The sequence below is a fragment of the Suncus etruscus genome, chromosome 14, assembly GCF_024139225.1.
Source record: "Suncus etruscus isolate mSunEtr1 chromosome 14, mSunEtr1.pri.cur, whole genome shotgun sequence".
NCBI classification, from domain to species: Eukaryota; Metazoa; Chordata; class Mammalia; order Eulipotyphla; family Soricidae; genus Suncus; species Suncus etruscus.
In genome coordinates, this window is record NC_064861.1 from 53219385 (window position 1) to 53232426 (window position 13042).

A 13042-nucleotide genomic window follows, 5' to 3' on the forward strand; every position below is an offset into this window, starting at 1 on the left:
CAGAAAAAATATGTTTTGTTCTGGATAAAGCATTGATTGCTATAGTCCTTTTCTGTTCACTCCTGGCTTTTTCTTTTTCTTTTCCTACCTTAAAATGTATTTACAATCACTCATGTGTAACTCTCTACAGAGACAACAATTTGACCAAAATTCCAGTATTTGGGCTGACATCACTAGGACTTTCTTGAAGTAAGTACAGACACCTTCCTCTTCTCCCACTCTCAGCCTTTTTGTGTTTTCAGAAGCCCTGACAGTTAAATATACCACACAAAAGCTACAGTATTAGAAATAGTGATTGGAATTCCTGGTAAATTCCAACATATACTGTTATTCTTGTAGGAACACATCAATTTAGATGTCAATGTATATTTGAAGTCATCTAATTTTCAGAAACAAAGATAAATAACCCAATGATCAACTAGCAACAGGAACATACTAAACCTTCTGACAATTACTTAATGACCTCATTGTGAAATATAATAATAATTTTTATCAGTTTTCCTGTTTCTATACTCATCTTTTTTCTTCGGCCTTTTTATTTAAAAATAATTTTGTTCCCACTTACCTGGAAACAAATGTATTATGATCAACCATGTAAATATGTAATATGTTATCTTTAAATAAAGTAATTATATTGAAAATAAAAAGGAGAAATTTATTTACAATATGCAGAAGTCAGAAACATCGTTGAAAGAATAGAAATAAAATCCACTGATCCCCAGTCCCAAAGGTCTGGCAGAGACAATTGTAACGGAATGGGGCTTCTGGAAGCACAAAGAAAGACGCTATCCTAGGTGCCATCCTATTTTCAGTGCAAAGACCAAGATCACCAACCACAGAAGATGGATTAAAACGACACTGAGGTAACAGAACCTCCAGAACCACAAAGACTGACTTCATCATAAGTCCCACCTCAGGATCTGTGCAGATACTGAGACCTCTAAACACAGAGCTCTGATTATATCAACCTGGACAGAGCAGAAGTCTTCCATACACCAAAAAAAAAAAAAAAAAAAACCACCACCGGGAGAGTAAATGATCCTGAGCAAAGTCTAGAGCTGATCCCATGACAGTATACTCCAAGGACAGAGAAACCCCATATTTCTTAGGCCAAGTGAATTCCTTTTCGAATGACCCCAATATTTACTGTGCCAGGGCAGGAGGGATAAAACAAAAATACAAAAAGCACAAAACCTTGGTTATTCTTATATATATATTTTACCTTCATTTATTATTGTAATTATTATTTTTATTTACCTATCTATTTTGATTGATTTCTCTGTTTGGGGGTGATTATTGAAAGTGTTGTCCCCAATTTTACTTATTTTTTTTCTCTTCCTTTCTTTTCTTTTGCTATGTGCTATGCCATGTTTCTTATTTCAAGAACATGGCGTGTTTTTTGTTTGTTTTGTTTTGTTTTTCATCTGTTTTTTGTGGTGCTTATCGATATAGCTGGAGTCCTCACTGGATATTTGACACCGTTTTTGGTACTGGTGGAGTGTTTCACCTTCTTTTTCCCCTTCATCTCCCAAATTGATGATGAGATCCTCTAGAAGGATTCCACCCATTTTTGGGGTATTAGATTCTTACCCCAGTTTATGTATCTTCTCTTTCTCAGGCAAAACCACGCAACTTGAACTAGATAGTCCTGCCTACAGTTAGAGGGGGGAGATACGGGCGGCATCAAGACCAAACAGGTGCAAGACTACTAAGTAGAGGGTTGGATACAGAGGGGATCACATATTATGGCCGCCCTGGGGGTGAGAGAAGAGGGAATGGGAGGTAGGACAAATACAGAGGTGTAGGGAGGACAATCTGGTGATGGGAATCCCCCCTGATTTTATGTAAATATGTACCTAAAATGTTATTGACAACAATATGTAAGCCACTATGATCAAAATAAAAATTATATTAAAAATGTGTTTATAAGACATAGATGATTAAACCACTAGAATAAACCTTGAAAAAAAAAAGAAATAAAAGCCACATGCTAAAAATGGTTGGTATACTAGAGAGGTAGAGGGCAGAGACCCTAATGGCAAGGCTGATTCCCTGGGTTATCTTCTGCTCACTCCCATTAAGACAGAATAATGTCTACTCATCCAGTCACCATTATGAAGTATTCTGTAATTAGTCCCATACATTTTTAATTGGCAAACTCTTTGAGCTCCAGTATATTAAGCTATAAAATGGAACTAAATCCTCTGAATGCAGAGTTATGGGGATTAAACAAGATAGAGTTTTGAATACACAAAGCATATGATATTATTCAGTAAACTCTAGTTTTCCCTGCCATGTTATACCTGGGAGGAGTAGGGATGAGGGTGCAACATTAGATCATCTTGAATTGTCATTAACCTTTTATATTCATTTGGTTATCCTTTCAACTATCATTACATTTTTTTTCTTTTTTTGTCTTTATTTCCCCGACAGGCATTGCTATGAGACATCACAACTGCCTTTTCTAGCGAGGCAACATCATGTCAAAATTTGCTTTTAAAATTTCTTCTTTTATCTAATGAGAAAGTGGACAGAGAAAGAATAATGTTGAGGTAGAACTAGAGAATGGACAAAATATGTTTGGGAAATTCTGTGCTTTAATGATAGGTTGATCTGAAGCCTTTCAGCAAAGCTGTGTGGCCATGCTGGCAATGTGTTTAATCTTTCTGAGTCCCAGTTTCTACCTGATAACAATGGATATTAAACATATATTGGGCACCTTGTAAATTTTGACTTAATGTCCTTGAGAGCTCTGTCTCTGGCCTTCAGCAGTGTTCAATAAGCCTGTCTTTGCTTTGTCTATTTCTCAGATTTTTCTCAGTTAATAGAGGAGGCTCCTTTTGCTCCTGTCAGTATTTACAGCATAATTATGAGAGTTCTATTAGAGGACACTCTCTCAACTATTCAGAAAGAAGGATATCTCTGGATTGGACACTGGATATTCTTTTTCATGCAGAATGTAATAAATACTATATTTGGGAGAGATCAAATATTAAAAGATAAATGAAAATATAGGAAGAAAGTGATGAGTGGGACCTCTTCTATATGTCACCCCTCATAACAAATAGAAAACTTACTCCATTGCCAACAACCACTGACTTTCAAAACATTGCAAGTTAGTATTGAGTAACCTAAATATATATTAGAGTAACCTAAACACTTTACTAACCTTTTTACCTATTTTCATCATCTGTTATGGTGAGTGGGACCTGGAGTGAATGTCATGGAAAAAGTGATTAAAATAATAACAAATGATTTAATTTACAGATGCTCTATACATTTCTGGTAACTTACTAAAATTGCGAGAGACAGCAGACATTATCTATGTTACCTTAAGAGGCAATGGTCTGATGCAATTTCAAAAATATCCATGAATGGAGAGTACTATTTAAAACTATTTTTAGATGGAATACTATTTCTGTTAAAAGTGGATTACTTTGCATGAAAGGAATTAGGGAGAGTATATTTGTCAAATTTGAACTATTGGTGTTGATTTTCGGCACTGATGGAGTCTGGTCAGTGGGAATCTTCTCTCTAGGTCTTATCTCTAACAATTATATATTAGAAAACTCCCTAATTGGGAAAAACCAGTGAGTTCTAGTTAGACACCATCACAAGTTGAATCCATTCATTATTTTTTTTGATAATTTATATTGCAAAAATTAGATATGAGAGCAAGTTGCAGATTTCAGAGGAAAGATCAACTGACCTCTAAAAAGTGGGTCTTTTTAAATTTTTTTTTGAGAATTGCAATAGTAGGTCTGGTAAAATATCCCACAGTTGCCATGGTCCATTATTATACCATACATATCTATTTTTCCATTTCTGATTCAGGAGGAAATTTTTTCATTATTCCTGGAATCATTTTTCTGGAGGAGAATTTCATAAACAATGGAGATGCTGAGATGAATTATAATACCTGTCATTACATTTGATTTTGAGATTGTCACTGGCATCCATCTTTTCCTCCATCATCCATTCAAATTCTTATTCTCAGTCATCTCACCTGGGCAGATTTGGATGGATTGTCTGCTCATGTGACCACACCTTCCTACCTTAGTCATCTGAATACTTGGCAATCATAGTCTGTTTGAAAGCATGGTGACATGGGGAGACATCAGTGTATTACCTTGTTTCAACATGTATGCCTTCCAGTTCTATTATTGTTTAAAAGCAGCCTAACCCACTTCTTGGTGACTATGTATCAGAATAAATTATCAGTGTCAGCATGGTAATTACTATTTTCATCTTCTGGCGTCTGGATGAGCACAAAGAATCCGAAGGGACCTGCATTTTTATGTACCTGTTGTTCAATAAAACCAACTTTGATGTGTTTGATCATAAAACTATGCTCCCTCTTGGAACCAATACCTCAAAACCTATATGGTTCTGGATTAGTGAGACAGGAACAGAATTCCCTGTGGATCATTGGGAGACAGGTAAAGTGGGGCCACTTATGCTCCCAACCTATTGTTTTCAAATCCAAATGTTCATTTTACTGGAAAGACAGTGTCATAGAGTGAGCTCCAGTTTAATAAGTTTATCATGCTCCAAAAGATCTTTTTACAGTATTTATTGCAAGAATTCAGTTTTTTTTTTCTTTAAAGATTGTACTAAGCAAACAGCATTATATCACTTACCTGTGGTATATAGAATAACTATTCTAGGAAATGTGATGTAGTAAGTGGAGGATGTCTAGATTCCCCTGAATTCCAGAGTATAGGGAGGAGGACAGAGAAGGAAAATGAATTCAGGGGGAAAGAAAGAAGATGAGAAGAGGAAGTAATGGGGAATGATGTGTCATAATTTGGGTATACAAGTGATGTTGGAGAATGGTATAGCTATATAACTGAAGCACAGACTAAACAACACTGAAAACATGAAATATAAACTACAATAACTAAACATGGAAGTGTGTCTGTCAAGGTTTCAGGCAGTGAGAATGATTGGGTGTGGTGGGAGTTAGTGGGAGGGTGCATAGAAACTCTGGTAGATGGAAAATGACACAGGTTGTAGGTTTGACTTTGGAATATTGTATACCTAAGACTCATCTACCAATAACTTTGTAAATGGCTGTCTTTAATTAAAAATAAATGAATTATTAAAAGTGAAAATTCAAAAACTGTCATTATGAATCTAGGCGACTGTCTTTGATTGAGTATGAGGAATGACTAGTGAACACTGATTATGGGCCCACTTACACCTCTCTTTTGCTATAAAGTTGCTTCATTATTGAATGCTATATAATTTTATGTTTGTGGTCAGGAATTCTTTTTTTTTTGGGGGGTCACACCCAGCATGCTCAGGGGTTACTCCTGGCTCTATGCTCAGAAATCGCCCCTGGCAGGCACGGGGGACCATATGGGATACCGGGATTCGAACCACTGTCCTTCTGCATGGAAGGCAAAGGCCTTACCTCCATGCTATCTCGCCGGCCCCAGGAATTCTTAAGTTCTTAGATAATGGTAAAAGAATAGGCTCTGTGAATGATCGGCACATTCACAATTAGGATAGTTCTTTCTCTAATCTTGGAGGTCTGTTCTCTACAGCACATCTTATGGTTGTCACAGTTTCTTTTTCTTTTTTTTTTTTTTGCTTTTGGTGCCACACCAAGTGGTGCTCAGGTATTACTCCTAGCTCTGCACTAACTGCACAAACTGGTAGGTTTGAAGGACTATATGGGATGCCAGGGATTGAACCTGGGTCAGCTTCATGCAAGGCAAATGCCCTACATCTCTGTATTATTACTCTGACCCAAATTGCTAGTTTCTTAACTTAGAGTTTGAAGATCTCTATGATTCAGTCTCCATCTTATTTTTTGAGGCCTGAATTTTTTTTTATTACCCTGTTTTTTTAAGCCTGTGTTCTGGTTAGCTCATGGACTTTCCTCCTTCATAGTCAATGTCAATTTTGAAAAGATTAAGTGAAGAAATGTGCTTCTCATTTATAGCATGCCTGATGAATTAGAATCTTATGTATATTTTTCTTGCTTATTAGTATTTATTTTAGATAAAAAAAAACTAAATATAGGAACTAGTGATAGTCACAGGTAGTAGATTTATTTTGCATGCAGCCAACCTGAGTTCAATCCCTAGCACCCTGTATGGTCTCAAGCCTTATTAGGAGTGCTCCCTAATAAGGCCTAAGCATTGCTGAGTATACTATTCACCCAAATATAAGAAATAAAAAAGAAAATTTAGAAGTTCTATTATGGTTATAGACTTGCAGTTAGGAAACTATGTAGAGATATTCAGCATTACACAAGTACTAAGTGCATTCTAAGAACTCTAATAGTCTTGGTTATCTGATATAGAATGTTACCTAAGGAAGTTGCAAGATTTCACATTTTTCCTCCTTTTATCAAAAATAGATCTTTTCTTAAATCAGAAGTGTGAAGATATTTGATTTGATGTTTGCAGTGTTAGAAAACTGGTCAACCGAGGTGAGATTGCAAAAATCCCCATGAGTCATGAAATTATTAACAGAGGCTTGTACGCTAATGTGCATTTTCTCCCAAATTCAAAGGATTTACCATCTGGTTCAATCTGCTGAACTAAATTTGAGGAAGTGCTCCTCTCCCCCACTACCTTTTTCCCTCAATAATTTTGTTATGTGAAATCAAGCTTTGAGTTTTGTTTTTGATTTAGCTCTAATTGGAGCCATGCTTTTACTGAATCTAATTTCAGTTGGAACTAATTACAGGGGAAAAGGTCATAGCTGTACTGAGAGTATTACTCTATTCAAAATATATTGGCACCATATAATATTAACTCTACTTCTGTAGAGATACAAACGAAGACAAGAATAAATTATCAAAACATTCTGGTTCTTCCTCTTATTTAAATCAGTAGGGAAAAATCCATACATAGTTATTGATGAGAAAACTTTTCTTGGCTATAAACAAATGCAAGCTTTTCAGTTCATTTGTGTCTATTTTCTGACAAGCTGAGGATTGCCAAGTAAGAGTTATATTTTGTGCCCATTGAGCTTGAAATAGCAATACAATTGCTCTTAATTGGTATCTGATACCTATATAAAGTGTTCCCATTGGAAACCTGTAGGGGCAAAAGAAAAAGACAAACATTATTCATTATTTTGGGGGTAGAAGGAGACATTTAAGTACATGAGTGAGAGAAACATTTGTCCAAACAGAATAAGTGCCTTTGACTTCTGTATATTATGTGACATCTCTGCTTGTGCTATTACCCTACGATATGAGCAGATTCATTCTTTTCTTGAGACTGCCTGCTTTCTTACTAATGTGCATCTACAAGAGCATTCCCTATCTCTATCAATTTTCCAATGACTAATGCTCATTATTTTATATTTCTAAATGCAATTAGTAATACAATATATAACTCAGCTGAAGAGAGTTATTAGATGAAAAGTGACATTGGATTATTTTACTTTCTATGAAACTTGTTTTCACCTAGTATTCAGTTTTGAATGTCAGATAAATTTCCTCTGAAAATTGGAAACATAAATATCTAATGAGCCACCTCAGTTTCCCCTACGGTGATGGAAAATGATCTTGTTAGGAAAATATAGAGTAAATGGAGCACAAGGTGAGAATGGTGACAGGGGGTTATTTAAGGGTATTATTTACTTGTCAAAAGGGAAAGAGCACTTGGTATTCTGAACTCTCAAATATTAAATACAAAAAACTTAAATGTAAGCAGGAACTCCCAGTAATCTAACAGAGTTGGGAACCACTTGTCAGAGAGTATCAGTAACATAGAAATACAATTTTAAGAAAATACATTATTACTTATGTGTAGGTGCTCACATAGCTATAAAATAATTGCTTTAACATCCAAATAAATGATAAAGTATTTTTTATTTGAATAAAATATTATCTTTTCAACAAAGAACTCGATGTTTTGGAGTATGCATTCAGCCTGTATGACAAGTTCATTCTGACTTCTTTCCTCAAACAGTAAAGTTGAAGAGACATGTAGTGGTAGATTAAAAAGACTCATTGGGATTTAATTTTATTTTGTATCCTTATGTGATTGTTAGCTAAAGCCTCCTTGTGTCCATATATTTATTTGTTGAACTCTTTTGCCCCTGCTCAACATGCAGGCCTAAGGAAGAGAAAGTTACATTTGAGTGATGAAGGGATGTTCTATTTGAGATTAACCAGTCAGTTCTTGGACAAGTCCCAATTCTTCTTGGAGAGCAGAGGACCTTGATGTTTTCTTTATACTATTCATAGTAGGTCTTACTCCAAACTATATCATCTGGACTTACAAAGACAATCAGGCCCCACTATAATCCAATGATTTTCAAACTATCTTGCTGAGATCCCTCATTGAGTCTTCTAGCTCATAGTAAACTGAGTTATAGTTGTTTGTATCATTTAAAGTGAGCTAATTGCTATCTCCTGGTAATAATGAAGCCATTAGCCAGGGTAAGTAAACACAGTTCTAGTAATTTCACCAGTGAGAGAAAACTTATAAAAGAGTCATACTCCACCTGGGTCCAATAACCCCATTTTCTCCCACTCAACAAACTGACATTTTATAATGCTAACACGAGTAAGGAATAATCATAATACTTAGCATTTATATAGCTCTTAACAAACATTAGCTAATTAATCCTCATGCCACCTCTGAAAGGCAAGCACTGTATCTATTGTTATCCAGGCTTTTCAAAGGCTGGAACTGGAGAAATGTTAAGAGATTTTGAGAAAGGTTAAGAGACTTGTCAAAGGTCACAAAACAAGCGAGTGGTAGAAGTTAAATTCCAGCTGAGACATCATGCCATGAAGTGTGGAGCCTCTTGGAGGCTGAAAGGCCCATTAGAAATAAGAGGTCAGCCTGGATGACATGAAACATGCATTATGTTGTGAAGAAAATGCAGCTCAGTAGGAGAAATAGGTGATGTGTATTCATCAATATGTGGTTCGGAGAGAGAAATTTGATTTCTCAATCTCTTTGGCAGGAATGTGTGTGTTTGACAAAATAGCTTCTTTCTTCTCTCTGCTCTTCTCAAATTATAGACAGAAATATGTAAAACTCTTCAAACTGCTCCAAATGGGGCTGGAGAGATATAGTACAGAGGGGAAGTCTCTCTTGGCTTGCATATGTTTGGAACCATCCCTGACATCTGATAGGTTCTTTGAGTTCCTTGAATCACTCTATCAGGAGTAATTCCTGAGCTCAGAGTCAGGAGTAAGTCCCGAGCACTGCTGGCTGTGGTTCTAAAATCAAAACCAAAACCAACCAAGAAAAAGAAAAACAAAAAATACTGCCCTCACTGGCTTTAACAGTTACCCTGAGACATTCTGAGACACCACCAGACTTCTGGAATTCCTAATTTAGATCTTATATGAGAGGTAGAAAGATTAACATTTGCAGACTCCCCCACAGCCTAGTTGAAAGTTATGCTAATTATCTGACTCATATATCCTACTTACAAATATACATACACAAAATACAAAATAAAGTAGAAAAACTCAAAACTGACAGAAAATAAAACCCCTCAAGTCTACCAATTCCAATTTGGAAAAATGGTTTTGATTTAAAGGATATTTTTAATTTAATTTTTGAAGTAAAATTTTTTATTAGAAGTTCTGAGGAAGGTAAGATGAGAGAGGGAGGGAGAGCAAGAGGGAGGGAAGAAGAGAGTGGGGAGAGAGGGAGACAGGTAGAGAGAAAGAGAGAGTGAAAGGAGAAAGAAACTCAAGAGAGAACATTGGCCTTCTCTAGAATGGAGAGAGAGCCCCAGTACACATCCCAAGAATACTCTTTTAACAGTCACCATTCACACTAGCGATTAATAAGGAAAAATCCACCCTGATCTATAAAGCTACCTTTCAGAGTTATAAAAGTTGAGCTCTAATGTTGAATTCATGGGAGAAACGAGGAAATAAGAGCTCATAAAGTCAGAGCCATAGTAACATAGAAACATCTGTGGGTCTTACAAACATTTCATATTTAAATACTAAAAACTTAGACTTAGTTTTCCCAAGAATAATACTTTTTTTTACCTTTTATCATTAATAATGATCAGCCCTAGATTTAAAATGTTCAGTTTTATGTTCTGAAATGGAGCATAAAACTGGAGTATTGAACAAAATATTCAGATAAAATCAGATGGAAATGATTGTTCCAACTCTTTTCCGGAGGCGTGCAATCTGGTTACCACACAGATTGTGCTGATACTGCCTACCACTTTGGCGCATTCCTAAGGTGTTGTCAGCATCAACATTTGGTCTACACAATGCTATTACAAAGTCTTTTGTTGGGCAAAAAGAAAAGCCTTAGACTTTATGAAGGAGAAAGGAACATCTAAAACCAATTGAACTACAAAACCATAGAAGCTAGAATATCCAGCCACTTTATAAGTTTCAATAACATGAAACACATTGACACTCAGATGGATCATACCAAGTTACTCACACTTGGATAGGATCTAATTAACAGAGATTACAATGCCAGAGTCAATGTGTTAAAAAAAAAAACAACTATCAGCTAGTTTATAGAGTTTCAATTTATTTTGTAGTTGCCAATTACTAGCATAACTCTTGGGGCATTTTGTCTACTTTATATGTTCAGAATTATATACTTTAGATAAGGTAGGTCTGGAGGTACTATTCAAAATCTATCTTAATTGATTGGATCTACACTATCGACGATATCATCAATATATGGGCTACAACTTTAGCGTGATGTTCAACAAGATGATTGTGGTTTTGTGTGAAATTTTCATAGATCAGAAGAGTTCCTCTTTGGCATCAAAACAGAGTCTTAATCATCTTGTAATAAATCACTCCCAGCTGAAGGGTAAAGGTGGCACTTCATAATCAAATAATAAAAGATTGCTTTATCTGCCCACATATTTTTGTATTAACCATATCTAACTTCCCAGCATATTAGTGCTTTATGGTGCTTTCATCTGATAGGACAGAAAAGTATATGAGTCATTAGTATTCTGAGCTCAAGGTGGCTTGGTACTCACTTTCAATTCTGAAAAGGCTCTCCCTCAAAGGTGACTTATACATTCATTATATTCTGATGCCTTGCCTATGTAAATTAGTAATCAAATATTCTAAATGGGTGATGGAAAATTATTTTATCTACTGCTCGCATCCTAAATCATAGTCATAAAGTTTAAAAAGCCTGGTGAGAGAGTTTTGTTAAAATAGTTTCCTAAGTGTTATTTTGGTACATTTTCTGAAATACTAAGTTTTCTAGAAGCTATGAAAAAAAATTCTATACGTACATGCTATATTTATTTAGGGGAAAAATAAAAGTAAATTAAACTATTTTATTATGATCAATTTAGTCAACTTCTCCTTCATGAGATGAGTTAGTGGAATGAATGAACTTTAATTAACTTATCTGCTCCTTGGTCACATGATTGCTGTGTTTGCTGTGTTAATCAATCATTTTAATAGGTTGTCTTCTTTGGGTATATTTATAAATGTTTGAGAGAATGAGCCAACCCATTATTTTCTGATAATTCTCTATTTTCAAAATACTTCAAAAAGTATCAATCATTTTTGGATGTTTAATTACAGTTCCATAAAGGTGTGAGTAGAAGCTACAGATTCTCCTTTGATCCTAATGAATATGAGAGAAAACAAGTAATTTACTTGGTGCTATAAAGAGATAATTTAATAGTAAATTTCACCTTTGTTAGTGTAAGATTCTGAATTTTGTAATGTAATTACCACACAATGGACATATCTAACAATTTCATCATACTCTAGAGTTTTCTTTGGACCTTTGCACCTTTCACTTAGAAAAATCATGGGACACATCATTTAATTGCTGGTTGCAGCCTACTGTATAGATGCACACAGTTCATTTATTCATTTACCACTAGCTATTTCATTTGTTTCTAAAGCAGATGACTATGAATAAAAACTACTAAGCATTTATGTTCAAGTTTTTGTATGATTCCAGGTTTTCCTCTCTCATAAATAAATGTATACATAATTCCTTTTTTCCACACAAAAGGTGTGTAAACATGAATCTAAAGATTTATAAGTTCCTTAATTCCATTAGTATGTGTTCATTTCATGTTTCTTTGCAACATTTTGGCAGTATTTTAAATGATTTCATGATTTGCATATGTTATGGTGACTGTGATGATTAATCTTTGGTATTACTTTTATAATGGTCTCACCCATTTAGGACAACCAACTTAAAATTTGGGAGTGGCTGGAGAATATTATGGAGGTAGAACACTTTCCTTGCATGCAGCTGATATAAATTTGATCTCTGGCATCTTAAATGGTTCCTTGAGCCCCTTCAAGAGTGATCTTTGAGTAAGGCGTCAGCCTTAAGCATTGCTGAGTGGGACCCAATTAGAGGACCAAATAGGGTATAGGAAATTGAACCAGTCAACTGTATGCAAGACAAACTTAATTAATAAATAAATATTGCAGCACGTGTCCTGATTTTTATCAAACGGCTCTCTCTTCTTCACATTTTTCCCTCTCCCTTCTCTCCCCATTCTCAAGCCTTTCTGTTCTCTGTGACACAAAATAGAAATTGGATAAGATAATATACTGACATCTTAAGTGTTAGAGAAAGGAAGAATCTCATGTTTTTCACTTCAAATCAAAATGTTGAAACAACTATGTCAGTGAGAAACATATGCCAACAAATAGGCCTCCTGGGGTAGGGAATATAGTTCAGAGGTCCAACCTATCAGGAACCTGAGTTTGGTTTATGGCACCATATGCCATCACACCATCCTCACCACAACACCCTATTAGTGGCTTCCAGCACTGCTGATTTTAAGTGGCCTAGAACTCTTAATCTTAAGAAAAACAGTAAACAAACAAACAAAAAAGCAACCCTATCCAAAATTGTGAGAGGATAAGTATAGAAACTTCCTCAGAGATGACATAAAAATAGTGAATAGGCATATGAGAAAATGTCATATTTCACCATTACTGAATATCGAGAACAAGCAAATAAAAAAGTCAGAAAGATATCATCGCACAATGTGAGGTATCCCTTTTTCTTTCCCCAAGGCCCTTGCCTGGGATTCCAGTTGATGTTACTTCCACCTGGAGAATCAGACC

At 35.4% G+C, this 13042-nt stretch overlaps 1 pseudogene; it reads right to left on the reverse strand.

Annotated features, from left to right (window-relative positions):
- Positions 1–3972, reverse strand: part of LOC126028426 (Y-box-binding protein 1-like) — a 43930-nt pseudogene extending 39958 nt beyond the window's left edge.
- Between the last annotated feature and the right edge of the window lie 9070 nt (positions 3973–13042).